The following is a 21,257-nucleotide window of genomic DNA, read 5'->3' as shown; positions in this document are numbered from 1 at the left end:
AGGATTGATTTTGTCTCCTACTGCTGAGCCGAATGGGTAAAATATTTCTGGAGCTGCCAAGAAAGTAATCAAAAAATACAAAGGACAGTATTTCAATATATTTGTCACAATTATTGGCACCCCTAGAAAGTTTGGAGCAGACACAAGAATACAGTAATGATGTGTGACAAAAGGCTGTTGAGCTGCATGAATCAGAAAAATGGCTATAAGAAAAGAACTCAAAATGGCAATTCTATCAGGGCAATAATTAAGAAGTTTAAATCAAACGCAGATGTAAACAGTCATCCTGGAGTAAGATGTGTGTCACAAACGGTAAGGAGGATGGTTTGAGTTGACAAACAATCTCCAAGGTCAGGTGGAGAAATGCAGATTCTCCAAAACTGTAATCAGACGCCACCTACTGTGCATAACCACAACTTTGTAATTGTGCATTTCTGACATGAATGCATTGTTAATACAAAATTACCTGTCCATGGCTTTATAGTCACCGTTACAATGGCTGTTAAAGAAGAAGAGGATTTGATTGCAAAACAGTTTTGTGAAGTAAATTAAAAACAACAACAAAAAAGTTGTATAGCCTATTATGCACTCTCAGAAATAAAGGTACAAAAGCTGTCACTGGGGCAGTACCTTTTCTAAAGGTACACTTTTTTACCTATTAGATTCAAATATGTCCACTTTAAGTACTAATATGTACCTTTAAGGTATCAAAATGGACCCTTTAGGTACAAACATGTACCTTTTGAAAAGGTACCGCCCCAGTGACAGCTTTTGTACCTTTACTTCTGAGAGTGTGCATCTGTCTTCTCTCAAAGCATTATCAGCTGTTGAGACTGTGGTGGTTGATGTGGTGAATTCTGAAAGAATGAACACAAATATAAGCACCATTAAATACCTCATGAACTCACTTAATGAGTGCAGTTTTCTCATTCTGTGTTCACACATTTTCTATAGAAAAAGGAAGTTAGGGCATGGACAAACGACAAAACCAACTGAACCATACATTGATCCATAATTGTACAACATGAGTACAAGACTGTTTTCAATATTTTGATCCTTATAGGAACAGAAAGGCTGTACATTTTGAATGTGTATATCTGCTAGAAGTTTATTTTGTGTTTACTTTTAGAAGTGCACTATACTGATAAGCTCAAAGCTGATAGACATGAACTTGTTGAATGATAGGTGTTAAAAATATCTAATGTTTACCAAAACATTGGCTTGTAAAACAAAACCTATTTATTTAAGGAAAGGTAAAAACTTTACCTTCATAAATGTTGTGTTGCCCAGCGTCCACCTTGAAGGCCCATCGTCCAGAAACACCGACATTACTGGAGTTCCTGAGGTTTGAGATGGGAGCTGCCGCTGTTTGATCCAGGAATCACAAAATAGTCTGTGGAGTTTATTGTGTCATAACCAGCCTGTACAAAAAAACAACAACAAAAAAAATTTTTCCACTGGTGTACTGCTGATAAGAAACAAAACCCCTCACACTGTTGTCGAGGTTTGTCCAGAGACCAGCAATTATAACTTGGCTTTCATAAGCAGGAAATGAATAGAGAACATATTCCGGTGAAGCCTGGTTGAATGTGAGGTGGCCATTATTATTCACCTGAAACATGAGAAATATTGTCAAAACCACTAATCACAGATGGGTTTATAAAGCATTCACCACTCATATTTAGACCTACAATGAAGGAGGAGTCAGATTCTTACATAAATCTGCTGGTATGTGCGGCCAAAGAACAGAAATGGACTCGACAGCTGAATAACTGAGGAGCTTTCATCATCAACAGCAGGATTTATTGTGTCTCCTGCCCAGCCGAATGGGTAGAATATTCCTCGTCCTGCCACGAGAACGAACAAAAAAACAAGAGAGATATTGGTAAAGTTTTTATTTTTAAACTCTATTTATTCTCACTTTTTCTCGTGAACAATATTGCCTGTTGATATAGACACAGTTAGCATTTAATGACGTTGGTGTTGTCTCATCTAATATCAACAAGTTCATCGACAAACAGTTTTTATTATGAAATTAACACTACTGTGCAAAACTTTAAATGACACAGATTTTCATGATAATTCCAGTCATAACATCAGCAGTCAGTAGAGGGCATAGCAGACTACAAACAACTGCCAAGTTTGGCTCTGGAGTGAGAGTGGGATTGTTTTGCACAAAGAAATGTAATGAATATTATTAATAAACAGACACAAAACACAAATACAAAAGGCATGTTAATGTATTTACCTCCACAGTAAGCCAAAAACTCATAGATCATAAAATATTCATAAAACAATATCATAAATTATATTACACAAACACATACATGGGTGAATGCAAAATATGCTCACCTGCACAGTATGCCAAATGGCAGTTAACTGGCCTCACAAACTCATAGATATAATAACCTCCTGGACAGGCTTTGACTTTAATGGGATTGGACATGGCAGCAGTTATTGTTCCAGTGACTGCAGACACCTCGCGTGACCACTACATCCTCAACATTTGGATGTCCTCCGTTCAGCCACAGCGGGATATTAGTGCCACAACTATACATATCAACACATGTGTCTGTCATCTGAGCGCTCTGACCATGAATGAAGAGACGGTACCAGCCGACCCAGCTGACATCTCGGTCACACATTAATTGGTAGGTATATCGATCATCTGTGGATCTCCAAGGATCGTCCAGCGCAGTGTAGGTATAGCAGGGGTCTGTGAAAACATAAAAGAAATCAATTAGAAAAATAAATCATTGAAATTACTATTCATATTATACACTTGTAGCATGAGATCTACAAAGGAGTGGAGGTTGTTTTTTTCCCCCAGAATCAAAGTTACACACAGCAAATTTTAGAGCATCTCTTCATTTCTTTCATTGTAGAGCCCTAACACAAAACTGACAACATAGAGAGGCAATGCACAACCACGAGTATTTAACCCTAAACACACACACACACACCCTTAGCCTCTTTCTGTCTTTTGATAATTAATTTAAATATAATATAAATATGAATAGCTTCCATCAGCAGCAGTAGCATTTATTCTGTCTTCTGTTGTTGAGCTGAATGGGTATAATATTGCTGGTGGTGACTAGAGAGTAAATAAAAAATACAAAATATTTGACATTTCACCCTGATTTCTCCTCATGTTTATGTCCTGTGAGGAATCTGGTTGTCATTATTAGAGGGACGGATGATGACCTCTGGTGGTGGACTTGCGTAACTGTGGCACCCTTTGTAAATACAGTATAGAATGTGAAAAATTACTAAAAGTTCTGCATTCAAATTGTGTAATGCATACATAGCCGTTGACCTATCCTGCTTATACCATGGTCTGTCTGAATACGGGACTCTGATTGCATGCCAGGTATGCATTAAAACCCTTTAATGCACATATAATTCCAAGTCAGTTTAATCACCTTTCTATATTAATGCACTGCTTTAATTGATGCACACAAACCCACACACATCACTCATACACAAACACACACACACACACACACACACAGTGAGAGAGAGAGAGAGAGAGAGAGAGATCGCAGATTGTACTGTGCACACACACAAACTTCTCAACGCTTCCCCGTGACTTTTATTAATAAACTAACCTAGATACTTAATGGCTACATTATTATATTCCTCAGCAAAGAGGTGTAAAATTTCATCTGTGTCTGATTTGAAGCGGCAGAATTCTAGCACTCAAAAGCCGAAACTGATCCGGTCAAATATTGTGCTGCGAACATCATTAACAACTTTAACTTGTCTATGCTGGCAAATGACCGTGGTATAAGCGGGATAATGCACAGCTAGCCATGCATTATCCCGCTTATACCAAACAGATGAATTTATATTTCATGCTGACTGTAAGAATAAATTAGAAACACTCAAGTGAAACTGGGCTATAATTATGAGATGGCACACAAGCTTACTCTCTGTAGACATAGGGGGTAGAGTGGGAGGAAACGCCCCCCTACTGTTTTTCCCAAAATAACCTCAAGATAAAGTCAAGATAAATTTGTATTGTAACTATGGACTACGTTGACGAGAGTGATGTAGAAGTTTTCACCATGAAGCTCCCACTGGTGATGTACCGGAGAGAAAACGGATGCAATCAGGCACGTGCAGAAGGGGGGCTTTGGGGGCTCAAGCCCCTGCCCTTTTTCAAAATTATTCAGAAGTGCCCCTCTCGGACAAATAGCAATGATATTGTAGTCAATAAAACAAAATGCATTTGAATTATAATTAACATGACAATGTGTACAAAACGGCAATTTATTGCTCAAAAGTCGGAATATTCCTGTTTATTTTTTACATATCTGTCAATCTGAGGGTTGCGTGCGTTTTGCTTGACCGACTGATATTCCACAGTCTAGGCTCTCAGATATGGTTCTTTCAGTGAGTGGGTCGACAGAAGGAAAAAAATTAACCAAACAATATTTTAAACTTTTTTTCATCAACAATCAAAGCTAGTGTTAATTACAAATTCATATATTTTAGAATAGGCCTGTTACATAATTCATCAATGCCCGTTTGTCATGTAGCCTATAATAGGCTACACCAACCAATCATGATCTGGCACAAGTTCAAATTTCATTGGACAATAATGTGAAGTGGAGCAGTCATTTTCCGTTCTTATTCATAAATCGGTTGAAAATGACGTGGGACAGAGCTTATTTGTGGAGCGATCTGCGGTTTGTCTCATTTTATAAATCAAATTACATCGCTGAGAAAATGGATGCTAAATGACTACAAAAGCACTGCACAAATCCGTGCAGTGCCAAAAGTCGCAATAATGGTAACTAGTATTCAATTCACTTACATTTATGTATGATGCACCGTTTACTCTTTCATGAAACTATCATAGTTAATGAAGCCCGAGTGCCACCTACAGGCCTATTATGTGAAGTGTAGGCTGGCAATTATGCAGCATTATGAAAGTGTCTTGTGCTCATCAAGCCTGCATTTATTGGATCAAAAATACACAACATTTTTTTTTAATATTATGAAATATTATTACAATTTAAAAGAATGTTGTTTATCTATTTTAATATACTTCAGTGCATGATCCTTCAGAAATCATTCTAATATGCTGATTTATTATCAATATTGTAAAGGTTGTGCTGCTTATTTTAATTTATTCACATATTATTTATTTATTTATTATTATTATTTATTTATTTATTTTTGGAACCCATGATACTTTTTGGGGGTTCATTAATAAATAAAAAATAAAAAGAACAGCATTTATTCAAAATAGAGATGTTTTCTAAAAATATCAATCTTTACTATCACTGTTTCTATCAATTTAGCAAAGCTTTGCTGAATGAAAACTAATTTCTTTTAAAAAATAAAATACTGACCTCAAGCTTTTCAACATAAATTGTTACAGAAGTTATATTTTAAATAAATGCTGTGCTTTTTAAACTTTTTATTAAATCAAAGAATCCTGAAAAATGTATCACAGGTTTTCAACATTGATAATAAATCAGAATTGCATAAAATGTATTTTAAAGTATATAAAAATTTGAGTAAATAAATGCAGGCTTGATGACCATAAGTGACTTGCACAAATATGAAATAGTAATGCATCCAAACTTTTGACCTGTATTTTTTATTTATTTGCCCCTATTTTACATCTGAGCCCCTGCCCCTGAGGAACTCTCTGCACGTCCCTGGAGGCAATCAAAACCAACAAAAGAGCAAAGATATGTGCTAATGTATATATAAGTGCTATAACAAGTCTCAGTTAGCTTAACCTAGCCTAACCTAGTAGTTTATTTATTATATAATAAATAAAAAGAAAACAGATAGAATAGAAAAAGAATAGAGCAAGCTAGGGTAAGAGGCCTTTTTTGCTTTTGTCAATTGTATAATAAATAAAAAGAAAACAAATAGATAGAATGCAAAAAGATTAGAAAAGCTACTGTTTTTTTTTTTGTTGTTGTTGTTGTTTGTTTTTTTGTTTTTTTTAGAATAGAATTAGAAAAGAGAGTGCTAGAGTTAGAGGGTCAAATAAAGATGGAAGAGATGTGTTTTTAGCCAATTCTTGAAGATGGCTAAGGACTCAGCTGCTAGGATTGAGTTGGGCAGGTCATTCCACCAGGAGGGAACATTTAATATAAAAGTCCATGAAAGTAATTTTGTGCCTCTTTGGGATGGCACAATAAAGCAACGTCCACTTGCACCATGTTTCTGTATTACCTGATGTTGCTGTTGTTTGTGTCCTGGCTGTTAAAAAAGAGAGATGATTAAATTCAGCAGCACACATTTGTTTATTTTTATTGCCTTTGCCACATTAAAGGTGATGATACATGGGGCAACTATTTTGAGCAATGTTGCTTGGGCAATTTCCCATTGAGAATGGGCAACTAATTTCTATCTGGACACTTTAGATCGGTCGTGGGACCTGTGTCTCACCTGGTTGCCCATAAACGGCAACATTGCTCAAAAAGTTGCTCCATGTATCATCACCTTAAGACTGAAAATCAAACAAACAAAGCCTTACCAAGAGATAGAACTGATATGAACACCAGCAGATGTTGAAAAACTGGAGACAATCTCATGATGATGATGGCGTCAGAGATAAAAACCAGGAGCCATTCTTCTGTAAACAGACAGCATTATTAAAGCAGCATGCATTATCATAAATGCATTAACCCAAAATCTCTTATGAAAACCCCTTATTAGAACTCAGGGAACTCAATCAAATCTTACTGGAGTCATTCAAAGTCACTGAAACAGAAACATTTCCAATAAGAAATTCCTTACTTTTTATGTAATTACTTTATGATTGACTACAATGAGCATATTTGTGTGAATACATCTTTCACACTGTATGCTGTATTGTAAATATGCACGTTAGTTTGCATTTCAATGTATATAGTACCATATACCATTATAATTAGGGACACATGATATAACAGCATGGTTTACTCATAAATTTACTCATTTTCCTTTTCTCCACATTCAAGCACTCAAGTCAAGCTTAAAGTACTCACCCTTTAATAATTATTTTACAAACAACGTAGTCATGCACATTCTCAGCATTCTTTTCTTTTATAATAATTAACAGTAATATTTGGCACTATAAACTATTTTGTCACTCACTTGAATTACACAAATAATTTTACCTTTTTTTTTTAGGCTGATTTTTAGACAGATATGACCACTTTGCTTACTCAAAAATCAGCTGCAAATGGATCAGTCCTATGTGTGAATGAATCAACAGGATTTGCAAACCAAATTTGACAGGCATCGCCTTAAAAGAAAAATTGAATCACCTTTTCTTCAGTTTGAAAGTGTTAAATTGTATATTTTTATACAATTTAGTAATTATTTATTTTATATAATTCAGATTTATATGGTTTTGTCATCCAGGGTCACAAATGTTTTTGAAAGAAGTCTCTAATGCTCACCAAGGCAGCAATATTGTGAAATATTGCAATAATTTAAAATAACACTTTTTTATAGTAATGTATTTTAGTAATGAATCACCATAATCCTATATAATTTCAAAGCAAATGAAATTTGAACTGTCACATGATCCTTCAGACAGCCATTCTAATTACGCCCACAACTTTTTTTTGCAATTCTGAGAATATATATAGTTTATTTCCCACAATTCTGATTCAGAATTTTTCTTTTCACTTTCAAACACGTGTTTAACAGTGTTTTACTATAAAATTGTGTATAGAGTCATTTTGTTTAACAGTGTTTTAATATTATAAATTTGGTTGGATCTATTACAGTTTTCCACCGTATATAAAATAAACTTAGCATTAATTAATTAACAGGTTTACTGTAGCATTTGCAGTTACATTTACAATTTTTTTTTTTGTTACAGTTCTAGCTGGTCAGTGAGGCCTATCAACAGCACAAATCAATTAATACAGGAATTGCTTGGAAACTTTAACTTATTTGGATTCACTCAGCAATCTCTTCATCTGGAATTGTTCACACAGAAAGGTAAAACATTTAACCTGTGTGTCATCATTCAGGGGAAGTACCTTCATTCACACGGTGGATGTTTGCTTCTGTTGTATCCTCATTCTGTGCATGCTTGGTGGTTTCAGCTGCTGATATACATTCCGTATCTTCATCTGCAATGTTCCTTTAACAAACAGTTATCTCTGCTTACAAGGAAAACAGACACACCTTTTTGGGGGGCTAGTCGTCTAAAGTACATTATCTGTGTGATTGTTTTATTTCATACAATTATTGTCAACATGCCAGAGAATATACTGTATGTTTGAAATAAAACATTTTAAGAATCATCATTAACACCATCACCATAATCCTATATAATATCAAAGCAAATGAAATGCAGTGTCACATGTTCCTTCAGAAGTCATTTTAATTATGCTCACAATTCTGACTTTTTTCTTGCAATTCTACAGAACTGTGAGAATTAAAAGGCTCAATTGCGTAGTTTATTTTATATTCCAGACGGAAATGGGCTCTCTCTCTCTCTATGTGTGTGTGTGTGTGTATTCAGTTGAAATTGGCTTTTTTTTTTTTTTGACTATTTTTTACAAATCAAATTGTTGTTTGCTGATTCTATATATACTGTAGATATACATACAGGGCTGTCCTTTGGGCAGTGCAACTGGTATGGTCGTACCGGGCCCCACGCTTTGAGGGGGCCCCGCAGAGAACAGACCGAGGAGGAAAACCCCCAACCCTCCGAAATGCAATTGCGAATGGACCAAGGGTTAGGGTTACTACGCTAGCTGTCTATGGAGGGTCAGAGAGCTCTCGGATTTCATCAACAATATCCTAATTTGTCTTATGGGTTTGGAACAACATGAGGGTGAGTAATGACAGAATTTTCATTTTTGGGTTTCAATTTTCAATTTTCCCTTTAGTCTGCAAGTTTCCACTTGCTGCCACACAGATCTAATATAATCATGTGATTTCTTTCCCAGCTGCCTACCTTCACAGACATAACCGACTGTTTTTGTAACTCGTATGTGTTTTTAACATAGACTTGTGTGTATTTGACAGTTTAAGTGCAATAAGACATGAAAGAGTAACAGCCGTGACAGCCGCTTTCTGTGCCCATGCTTCAAATGTGCACGCTCAGAAAATATGGTTTATAACCCATGATTTCAGCACGATAGACATGATAATCAAAATCAAACAGATGGTTTTTTTTGGCAGAGTATCTGAGGAATTAGCTGTAAATGCACAGCCCTATTCTGTAAAGGAGGTAGAGAGCAGCAGCTCTTTTGCATTTAAAGAGACATGCATGAAAACAGCCCGTTTCTGCTTCCACTCAAAATAGGTATTTTCAAAATGATGCAATAAATAATCTGCGGGGTATTTTGAGCTGAAACTTCACAGACACATTCTGGGGACACATATGACATATGGCATAATAGGTCTCCTTTAAGCATGGCTAGATGTAGCAACTTTAGTAAAATGTACCTGCAGTGAGCCACCAGATGGGGTCAGTCTTACTCCTTATCCAGTGCGCTTGTGTTTTGTAGGCCACTTCTCCAGGCAAAGGCAGCTGAGGTCTGAATGAGAGAAACACATCAAAGGATGATTCATGATTTCCCTTAACATTTATCCAGGGCTCTTAACTCACGGGCCTCGCTGCTTCCCTGCTTTGAGCTCAGATGAGTGGGAGTCTGACTATCAGCAAATGCCCCGTGATTACAGAGGAAAAATGACAGATGAGTTATTGATACTTACTCTCCTGAAGGGCGAAGAGATGAAACGGAAACACTTCAGGATCAGTGGGGACCTTCATCACTTTATAATACAACCAGTAAAAGTTTAATTAATTGGGAACAATATTCAGAGAGACACTTCAACACATTTTAGAGAAACGCGTCATCAGCACAATGAGAAATGTTGCATTATCTGTAAATGGCTCTAATAAGCGAGCCACGGTCAAGAGCTTTTATCTCTCATCCTTTTTCCTGCCAAGAATAAGAATAAGAATATTCTCATTATTGTGTGACTTTGGCCCGTAATTAACGTTAGATTAACAAATGCATCAGTCTGTCGGCTGCGTGGCAGGAAATGTATTCTGCTCTTCAAAGGTCAATTAGATGCTGCCGAGTTCAGATTGGTATAATGTCACATGTCCAAACGCTCATGTCAGGAGATTCGTTATGTTCTCTCATCCGCCGAACAAACTGTCTCTAATGCACTATGAAGGGGACAAGACGATCTTTATAGTGCATCTACATTTAGGGAATTGGGAGAGTGCAAATACACTGCCAGTCTTAAGTTTGGAATAATTAAGATTGTTTGTTACAGAAGTCTCTTTTGCTCACCAAGGCTGCATTTATTTGATTTTAAAAAATTAAAATAAAAAAATCTAAAAACAAATTGTCTTTTTGAATATATTTAAAAATGTAATTTATTCTTGTGATAAAAAGCTGAATTTTTAGCATCATTACTCCAGCAGTGTCACATGATCCTTCAGAAATCATTCTAATATGCAGATTTACTGCTCAAAAACATTTCTTATTATTATCATCGTTGAAAACAGTTGTGCTGCCTCATATTTTTGTGGCAGGCCTTATATACTATATGCTACCATTCAACAGTTCAGGGTAGGATTTTATTATTATTCATTTTATTATTTTATTTATTTATTTATTTATTTATTTACAGTAAAGACATTTATAATGATACAAAAGATTTCTATTTCAAATAAATGCTGCTGAACTTTCTATTTATTTTTGAACTTTGAAATAATGCTTTTGAACTTACTATTCACCAAAGAATCAAAGAAAAAAAAAAATTCATTCGTAATTATTCCAAACTTTTAAACAGTAGTGTATATTTTCTACAGGATGGGTAACAAGAATTTGTCAAAGTAAATGTGTCCAAGTCTAAAAATATATAATGCATATTATATATTAACAACAAATTAAGCTTTGTACACAAAATAGTAGCCAGCGCAAGTGTTACATCCAAATGCATGTAATATATAACACATGCTATTGCAAATGCTAAAAAATATAAATATAAAGAACATTAAACCTTTTTTGGCTGGTTTATGACAATATATATACATTTTTTATCATCAATTTTTATCAACATCTATTCAAAAGTTTATGACAATATTAATGATCTGCAGCTAATTAAAGGTTTGCGCATTAGTCTGCTAATGTTTGTTTATTTGAATTGTAAATCATGCATATGTTCCTCAGTTTAACTTACCCATCAAAACGAACACTTTTTGAACCACTTTTTTCATTGCAGATGTTTTCATTTGATTTGATAGCAGAAATAATGACATACATTCAGGGAGCAGGATTTTTTTATGTTTGCTATAGTTTTAGTCTCATTTTTCAGTCGGCACAGTTGACCCCACTCTCTTCGTGTACTACAGGAATCTTAATGTTAGCATCTTAATGAGATCAAACCTGTATCTTCTGAGAGTTGCTGGTTAATTTGCTCTGCAGAAACTGCTGTGAAGGAAACAAAAACTAAGATCTCTAACTATTGTGGAGTACAAGGAGAGAGAGAGAGTCATTTTGAGCTGCAGTTGCCACTGTATCTCAGCTCTCATCTTTACATCTTGTGTCGGTGGTTGGTCACCTAGCAACGCTCCACGGCGTGTTAATTGCTCTGGAAGCACCTGTGGTTTCTAATGATGCTGGTACTGATGCAAATGTGGAATTCCTTTAATCAGAGCGTGGAGGAATTAGCATCTCTGTCTGCGCGTCTGCAGTCAGAGACAGACTGTGAGTGAATGAGTAAGACTCACACAGCGCTGCAGAGACATATGTAACAAGCACATTGAATACTTGAAAAAAGTGCTTTGAAGATGAAATCAAACTTGACTCTAACTTTAATACAAGTTTCTGGTCTTATAATGCATGATTCATCACGTTATTCCAAAGAAAATTATTTCTTATTTCTTTTATCATCACTTTTCAACATCAATCAGTCAACTTTAGGTGCATACATTGTTGATTTCTGGTTGAATATCACGTTTCACTCATAATTAGATAAATGTTATTGTCAGACTAGAGCTGTGTTTTTCAGATGGACAAACCAGCTGAGAAAAGTCAGATTTGAGCTAAATTAAATAGCATTACTATTTTTTTTTGTTTGTTAATTAATCCAAAAAAAGAAAGAAAAAAAAAACTGTAAAATATAAATTGACATGGTTTAACTGTAAATTCTAAATTAAATTAATTAAAAAAATGTCATGTTTTTATATTTTAATCTAAGTTAACCAACTTAACTAAACTAATACACAACTGAAATATGAGTAATCTAAAATATGAGTTTTTATTATTAAATATTTATATTATTTTAATAAAGTTAACTACCTTAACTAATACACAATGAAAAAAAACAAGTACCATAACACTGATTTATTTTAAAAATATTCTCTCTGAAATATGTCTCTAATATGAAATAACATTTTTCATTCTAATATCTTTATCGTAATTTTTAAAATAAATTTAACAAACTTAACTAATACACATCCATAAACAAAAGACATATATATATATATAAAAACAAAATGAATAAAAATATGTGTGTGTGTGTGTGTATTATATATATATATATATATATATATATATATATATATATATATATATATATATATATATATATATATATATATATATATATATATATATAAAAATTTCTTTTCTAAAATGTGACTAATATGAAACAATATTTATTTTAATATCTTATTTTTTAAAAGTTAACTAACTTATAATGCACATTTGCATAATATCTATTTAAAAAAATATTCTCTTTCTGAAATATTAATAATATGGGGTTTTTCAGGATCTTAAATGCTTATTTTAATATTGTATATTATTTGTAATATTATTTATTTAAAAAAATGCCTGTCTCTTCTTTATGAAATATACAAACTATTAATTTTGAAAATGATTGTGTAATTAAAGATTCCTCTTAAAGGATGCAATTAAACAGATCAAACCATGATTTTATAAATATAGAAACGTTAAGAATTAATTTGATGGTTTCTTCTTGTCAGTGATGGGAGCCGTGGAGCAAGCGGTGTAAAATAAGAAAACTTTTATTTTCAAGATTCCTTTAATATCATGTGCAGCCTATTCAAAATCATCTCATTTTGCAGATGCTTTAAGCAGAGAGGCACTGAAGCACTTGAAAGCACGGTCCGCTGTAGCAAAAAGTCTCGCTCAAGGACACAATAGTAACTCAGCTGAAACGCAACCTCAGCACTCGCCTCCAGCCCGAATCCCAGAGGAGTGAGTGATCTTGAACAGTCTCTTTCATTCACACAACAGCCTTTCTGCCGTATGAGTGCACTTAAACCCCAGTGAATTACCAATGACTCCACAGACCTGCGCTGCCCACTAAAGACACTCCCATTCTGATTTGCATTCTTAATCACAAATCTGGAGTGGTCGGGTGTGCTGGCGGCTGCTTTGGTAACCTCTGGCAGAAAGGAAGAAGCAGAGGAGAGATTATCGGGGCCCCGACCCGCTCAAGTGGCTTGTGTTTGTTTGTTTGTTCTTTCAAAACCTCTTCAGACCTGCTCAAGCACTGGAAATGACTTTGCCTTCTCCATTATGTTACTGTAGTCACTGGATACTGAGAGAGAGAGAAATCAACAAACATGGAAAGTGTGATAAAGTCACAGACTAAAGCACAATAAAAAAAAAGCTTTCAGATCAGGAGTGATACAAGAAGCCAAATACATCTGAAGATTGAAACACAAACAGTGGAAATTACAGTGCAAACAAAAACTGTGCTGATAACTTTGTAAAATGTGTCGAAATTTGAAAGATTTAAGCTGAATTTTGTTTTACAATAGCTATATTAAAAATACACATTTACACTGGGAAAAATTACATAGAATTACACAGAATCGACAAACAACACATTGAATTAAACATGAAATTTTGAAGTAGAAAGACTGAAATAAAATGTAGTCCGATAATCTTTATACGACTTTGAAAAAAAAAATTTTACAGCATAGATTATTAGCGTTACCAAAATGGTACATTTTCTGCAATTGCTTATAAAAAACAAACATTATTTATGATCAGCTTGAAAAATTAGTCACAAAACATATATTAAGATCAATACTTGCGCTGAACTCTGAACATGCACATGCACAAAGAATAAGGTTTTATTCAGATTTAAAGTGAGATTTTTGACTGGAATAAAAATGTGCATGAAAAATATTAATCCATGAAAGGGTGTGTATCATAATCCTGAGAAAAGAAATAAAGATAATGAATCAAAAAACAAAAAGAATCAAACTAATGGATTAATTTATAATGCTGTTTGGATCTGATTTTTAAATAAGTTTTTATTTTTATTTTTTTATGAATGAATGAATCACATGCTTCATGAAAATTTAATAAAAATGAAAACTGTAATTATTTGCTTACCCTTATCTCCTAGCTTTGTGTATAGAGTCATTGTTCAATTAAAATCTCTGCAGATTTCAAATCGATTATGGCACTTCAACAGAGGTTCTACAGAAGTTATCATCACTGAGCAAACAACTTATTTGAGTCTGTTCCTCACATAAAACTCAAAGAACTTATACAATTTAAAAAGGACTTACCAAAGAGTTGATTAGTAAAGCCACAGAAATGAGTGACACAGAAATGAGACACACACACACACACACACACACACACACACACAAGCACAAACACTCCTTGCATTTCAGGTAATCAGCAAAAAAAAATAAGGATGAATACATGATTATCACGGCTATTAAACAGACCATCAGAGCATCCGGACAGGTGCTGAGAGATCTGATAGAGATGTGACTTAAATGACAATAATCACAGCAGCAGAATACATATGTTAGAGTATTCAATAAATCCCATCTCTGAGGGAAAACCACAACTTTTGCAACTATATATGGCATATTTGGATTATTATTTTTATTTTTATTTTTTTTGCAACAATCAAAATGTTCATAAATATTGAGTTTTAAACAATGAAACAACATACTTTTGGATACAGGACATTTGTGCATTCATATATCCACTTAAAAACAAAAATAAATAAATAATTAAAAAATATTTAATAAAACAATTAAATAATAATTTTGTGTGTCATCTTTAAAGTGAGTTTCTAGTAATTTAAAATATGCATTTAAAATAAGTTAAATATATATATATATATATATATATATATATATATATATATAAATAAATCAGATTTCAAACTGCACATGCATGTTAGTTTGAAATCAGGTTTTGACCTGATTTGTAAACATAAGATTTCATGTGTTTTTTGCCGTTTAGACTGCAAACCACCAGTGATTTCAGTCGGATATAGCAAAATATATAAATAAATGAATTGTATTTTGCTGCTTATATCTGAACAAGCCAAAAAGTTTCACATTCTCGTACGTACAAACAGGCTATTTCCATGAAACATCCAGTATCACTGAATTATGTACGAAAGATCTTTAGTGAATTTTTCAACTGTGACATTTCTGAACCAGGAAAGCCTGTGCAGCGAGAGTGAATTTAAATGTCTGGCAAATAATTCATGTCAGTCAGCGTGTGTGCTTACGTGAAGAGAGGCGTTAAAAGATGAAATCCTGTTCATTTCACACAGTCACACAAACCAAAATATATCGATAGCGAAAAACACACACACACACACGGCACTAATGCACAGCCTGCATGATAAATGAAAGTGGCATGTCACATGGTGTAAACACATTTCCCAGCTCAAACCAGAGCGACACAACGGCTCCGCTCCAAAACCCAGTGAGTGGCCTACATATACTGCATTTTAAAGCAAGTGTTCACCCAAAAATGAACATTTCCTGAAAACACACTCACCTTCAGTCCATCATAGATGTAGATAAGTTTTTCTTCATCAGAACCGATTTGGAGAAATGTAGCATTACATCACCTGCTAACCAATGGATGCTCTGCAGTGAATGGGTGCCGTCAGAATGAGAGTCCAAACAGATGATAAAAACATCACAATAATCCACACCACTCCAGTCCAGAAGAATTCTACAGCAGAGAAAACATTTCCAGAATGTATAGCTTATTAAGAAAAAGAAAGAAGAAACACTCAAATAGTTACTTAAAACTAAAATAGTTCAAACGTCTAATTAAAGATGGAAAATGTGTCTGTATAGTGCATTTGAATGCTGTTTAGCAACTTGCCCATGCTAAACTCTATTGAAATCAGTTGTGAAGTGTCTGCTGTGCGTGTATGAACAGAATATCAATGTGCCTCTGAGTTACAGAAACTCTTTGGTTTTAATAAAGTGAAGCATTTCTGTGCATGCTAAAATGGGATTGAGAGAGAACAAGTGGAAAGACAAGAGAACAAAACATGAACAAAAGTCTTTTCAAGCAGTTCAGTATTTGACAGGTCTAACATGAGTTTGCGCTCTTCAACATCACACCGTTATTTCACCTAATCGCTTTCTAGATTCACTGAAACAGATGCTTGACTATTACCATCAGTCCAGCTCACTTTACAGCTTATTCAGGCACTTTTGACAGGAACAGACGGTCTGGCTGCCATTGGTTTTCATTTATGTTTTTGTTTTTTTTATGTTAAAGACAGATTTGCAGATACACACATTTAAAATATTTATTACAAATTCACATATTTTATTAAATATATTCAATGTTTTATCCATTCAAAATCTCTTATGCCAAGCAAGGCTTCATTCATTTCATAATGATATTAATTTATTTGGTGAAATGTTTTCTATGTGAATATATTGTAAAAAGTAAATTTATTTCTGTAATGCGCAGCTGAATTTTCAGCATCATTACTCCAGTCTTCAGTGACACATGATCCTTCAGAAATCAGTCTAATATTCTGATTTGCTGCTGAAGAACGATAATCTTTCTGATTATCAATGTTGAAAACAGTTGTGCTGACGAATATTCTTGTGGAAACAGTGATACATTTTTTCCAGGAGTCTTTGATTAATGGAACAACATTATAAAAATGCACTTTTGCAAATAAATAAATAAATAAATAAATAGAGAGAGAGAGAGAGAGAGAGAATGTTCCACCTCATTAAATAATAAACACCAGACTCGGACTATCAACAGGAAGCACAATCATGATTCATGGCTGTCAAAGGCTACTGGCCATTTTTAAATTGCCACAACTACTGTACCTGCTTACGGAAATCCATCAACACAAGAAAGCCAGAGCTAAAGGAATTGACTAATGTTGAAGAGCTGGTAAAAGAGACTGATCACCCGTGTGTGTCTGATCACCGGTCGATGTGTTCTAGTGCGACCATAGATTAGTGATTATATGAGCCGGGATCAATAGGACAAGGACGATTTTCCTCTGCATATTTGTCTCACTGGCAGGTTTGCCCACCACATTTACATAAAATCGATCAGAAACACACACCCAGTTTGGGATGGTAATTGGACGACTCTATAACGCAGCAAATCGATCAATTCTATCAGTTCCCACATACACAACGTTTTCAGATTAACAGCAGCAGGATCTATAACGGAAAATTGTAGGAGAGATAATACAGTGTTATTAAATTATGCACAGAAAATGTGTGAAAATGATACAGTGATGTGAAAAAAGTAAATCAAAAGGCTTCTCTTTTATCAATATATGTGAGCAAACTGATAGTGGATCTTCATTAGGACAGCACTGACAGATTAAAGTGATATCATTTCATGTATAATACATTGCTGAAAGTGCCTAAATTAGCCCAAAATGGTTTGCTAGTTTTTGCTGGATTAAGTCTTGTTCTTCCCAGCTGAAAAGTGTCCAACACCCCTCTAAAACTGCTAATACCAGCAAACCAGTTTTCAGAAAGACAGCCAGTCCTCTCAAAATACTACCATTTTTATTTAATAGGTGTAAATCTATTAGAATCAGTAAATAAACACTTAAATCAAAACAAAATGATTTTCCTTTCAATCCCAATCCACACGCATTTTTATCAGTGATCTAAAACTTTCTTAGATTGATAAATATAAATATTAGCTGAAATAAAACAAGCTGGAGTACTAAAATAAATTAAAAAATAAATCTAAATTGATACATTTAAAAAAAACTAATAAAAATGACAAAAACATAAAATGACTAAAACTAAAATTACTTAAAATATTCATAAATAATAGTGAGTTCATATATACTAATATAACATATATACTAATATAACACTGTTTTATGACCCAAGTGGAATTAACTGAGATATTGATATTCAGGAATCACCATTAATGTTCTGTTAACATGTTCTTTTGTGTCAGAAAAAATGAAATACATTAAAAGAAAAGATTTAGCAGACAGAAGCAAGAGCTACAACACAAGCCAGACAGCAGCAGACAGCTTTAGAGGTTTCCAAACGGCTGATGTCATTCTGGCTTTGGGCCTCCAGACACACAATAAAAAGCACTCAGATGGATCCATAACAAACTCAAAGGTCTGCAGACATCTGAGCCTCGAGCAGAAGCCTTTCATCAGGTAAACCTGAGAGCATGTGTGTTTATTAAACTGCCTTTAAGTACAAGAGCATGAAGATCTGCTCCAGAGCAGAAGAAATATTTACTGCATTTATTGATTAAACATTAAGTTTGTTCTTGAATTTTGTGGGATGAGTGTTTGCTTTAAGCTATTAATCACTGCAATAGAACCACCCAGAACATTTTGCAAAATAAACACAATCCCTTTAAATGCCACTAAAATTAAAACAGCATTAATAACCCTGAGAACAGAATCCCGCTATAAATAAACCACTATGGCAGCCAAAACGCCTAACATTATCGCTCTGTTCCAAAACCTAGTTAGCTGCCTTTTAGGATGTGAATGCAGGCATCTTAATCATTGAATCTTCCCATTTTGTCGCCTATATTGATGCCAATGTTAATGCTGCCAATACAGAGCATTACAAATAACTCATTTATGAGGTTACATTCCAGTTACACGAACAGTTCAGCCAAAAAGAAAATTTGCTGAAAATGTATACGCACCCTCATGCCATCCAAGAGTTTGCATCTTGATCAGATTTGGAGAAATTCAGCATTACATCACTTGCTCACCAGTGGATCCTCTGCAGTGAATGGGTGCCGTCAGAATGAGTGTCCAAACAGCTGATAAAAACATCACAAAAATCCTCAAGCAATCCACACCACTCCAGTCCATCAGTTGACATCTTGTGAAATGAAAAGCTGCAAATTCATCATTAAGATGTTTTAACTTTAAACCATCGCTTCTGGCCAAAATATGAGTCCATAATTCATGATAACGCTTCATTTTGGGCTGTTTCAGATTGTAAATGCTGCTTGATTTCTCTCCTGAGTCAGATGAGACGACTTTTTCACTTGAGAAAGCAATATTATGGCTAGAGGACAGTTCATGCTGATGGATTTGTTTCTTACAAATTCACAACTTTTTGTTTCACAAGATGTTAATTGATGGACTGGAGTTGAATTACTTGTGCATTATTGTGATGTTTTTATCAGCTGTTTGGACTCTCATTCTGACGGTACCCATTAACTGCCACTGATGAGCAAGTGATGTAATGCAACATTTCTCCAAATCTGTTTTGATGAACAAACTCATTTACATCTTGGATGGCCGTAATTTTCAATTTTTGAGTGAACTACTCCTTTAAGGTGCCACCAAAGAAGGCATCTGTAGGCAGTATACAGTGAGGCAGCTCACTAGGTTTTGTAGCAAAACTTCTAAAACACACATTTCTCTGGGTAAATTCCACATACGATTATGTGGGATTGTTTCATTCTGTATTTCTGTACCCTGGGATCCTCAGGCTCTCCAAACATCAGTCTCAAGCTGAGCTCTCGCTGGAAATGAAGGAATGGACAGATAACACAGAAATAGGCCTCGGCTCTCCAAGGACTCAGTCTACCTGCTGAGACCGTGAGATCCACAGTGGAAAAAAGTCTGTCTTTGCTTTTCTCACCGCTCTGCTGCTGTAACGGGACCTGCAATAAAACACCACGAGGTGATCGATACCTGCAAGACAATGTCAAATCTACAATGTCATAATTCAGAGGAAAACTGTGTGAACACAAACTGCTCAAATCAAAATATTAATAAAACCATGAACAACAGTTTTGCACAAAATGTCCTACAGTACAGCTAGAAAACAAAAGAATAAAAATGAGAGCAAACAAACTAAAATGGCAATTATCATCATATATTTAATATATAAATAAAAATAGAATTTTCCTTTCCAAATATGTATTAAACAACTAATAAAATGTGTTTTCTTTAATGAAATAAAATCTAAAGGAAATAAATAAAGCTCAAGCACTAAAATAACTAAAATTGGAAGAACAAAAAAAAAAAATCTAATAGATATATTTAAAAAAAAGTAAATGACAAAAAAAAAAAAAAAAAAAGTAAATGACAAAAGCTTCTAAAACCTGAAAATGAAAAAGAATAAACAGTGCACCAAAATTAAAACAGGGTTGCTGCAGGATTTTTAAGCTCAAATGTAAGACTTTTTAAGACCTTTTTTAAGACCTGCACAAATAAAATTAATACCATATGAGCAGGGTAGGGCAATGTCTATGGTAAACTGTAAAATGAATGTAAAAAGCATGATTTATAGTTCAGATAGAAGTTTTCAAGAAACAAAAAGTTTTATAAAATTATACACTTCACATTTCAGCCTTTAAACCATTTTTTAAGAAAATGGATGAGTCAAAAGTATTAATTATATTAATTTAAACAATTATCAATAAATTATTATATGTGACCCTAGACCACAAAACCAGTATTAAGTCGCTGGGGTATATTTGTAGCAATAGCCAACAATACATTGTATGGGTCAAAATGATTGATTTCTCTTTTATGCTAAAAATCATTAGGACATTAAGTAAAGATCATGTTCCATGAAGATATTTTGTAAATTTCCTACTGTAAATATATCAAAAGTAAACTTTTGATTAGTAATATGCATTGCTAAGAACTTCATTTGGACAACTTTAAAGGCAATTTTCTCAGTATTTAGATTTTTTTGCAGATTCCAGATTTTCAAATAGTTGTACCTCGGCCAAATGTTGTCCTATCCTAACAAACCATACATCAATGGAAATAATAATTTATTCAGCTTTCAGATGATGTATAAATCTCAATTTTGAAAAATTGACACTTACGACTGGTTTTGTGGTCCAGGGTCACATATTAATTAAATAACATACAAACACATTTTAGTGTTTTGATTTTTATAATGAATTATCTCCTTATCGATCCACCAGTTCACATTTACAGCTCTGCGTGTTTGCAGGGTAAAAACATGGGTCGATTTTTGCATTGGTCTG

At 34.1% G+C, this 21,257-nt stretch overlaps 1 pseudogene; it reads right to left on the bottom strand.

Moving 5' to 3' along the window:
* Positions 1-784: 784 nt before the first annotated feature.
* LOC131551333 (uncharacterized) lies at positions 785-4,145 on the bottom strand (annotated as a pseudogene).
* Positions 4,146-21,257: the final 17,112 nt, after the last annotated feature.

Source organism: Onychostoma macrolepis, chromosome 12, assembly GCF_012432095.1.
Source record: "Onychostoma macrolepis isolate SWU-2019 chromosome 12, ASM1243209v1, whole genome shotgun sequence".
In the NCBI taxonomy this organism is placed as follows: Eukaryota; Metazoa; Chordata; class Actinopteri; order Cypriniformes; family Cyprinidae; genus Onychostoma; species Onychostoma macrolepis.
Note: the sequence above shows the minus strand (reverse complement) of the source record. Positions and strands in the feature narration are given on the sequence as shown.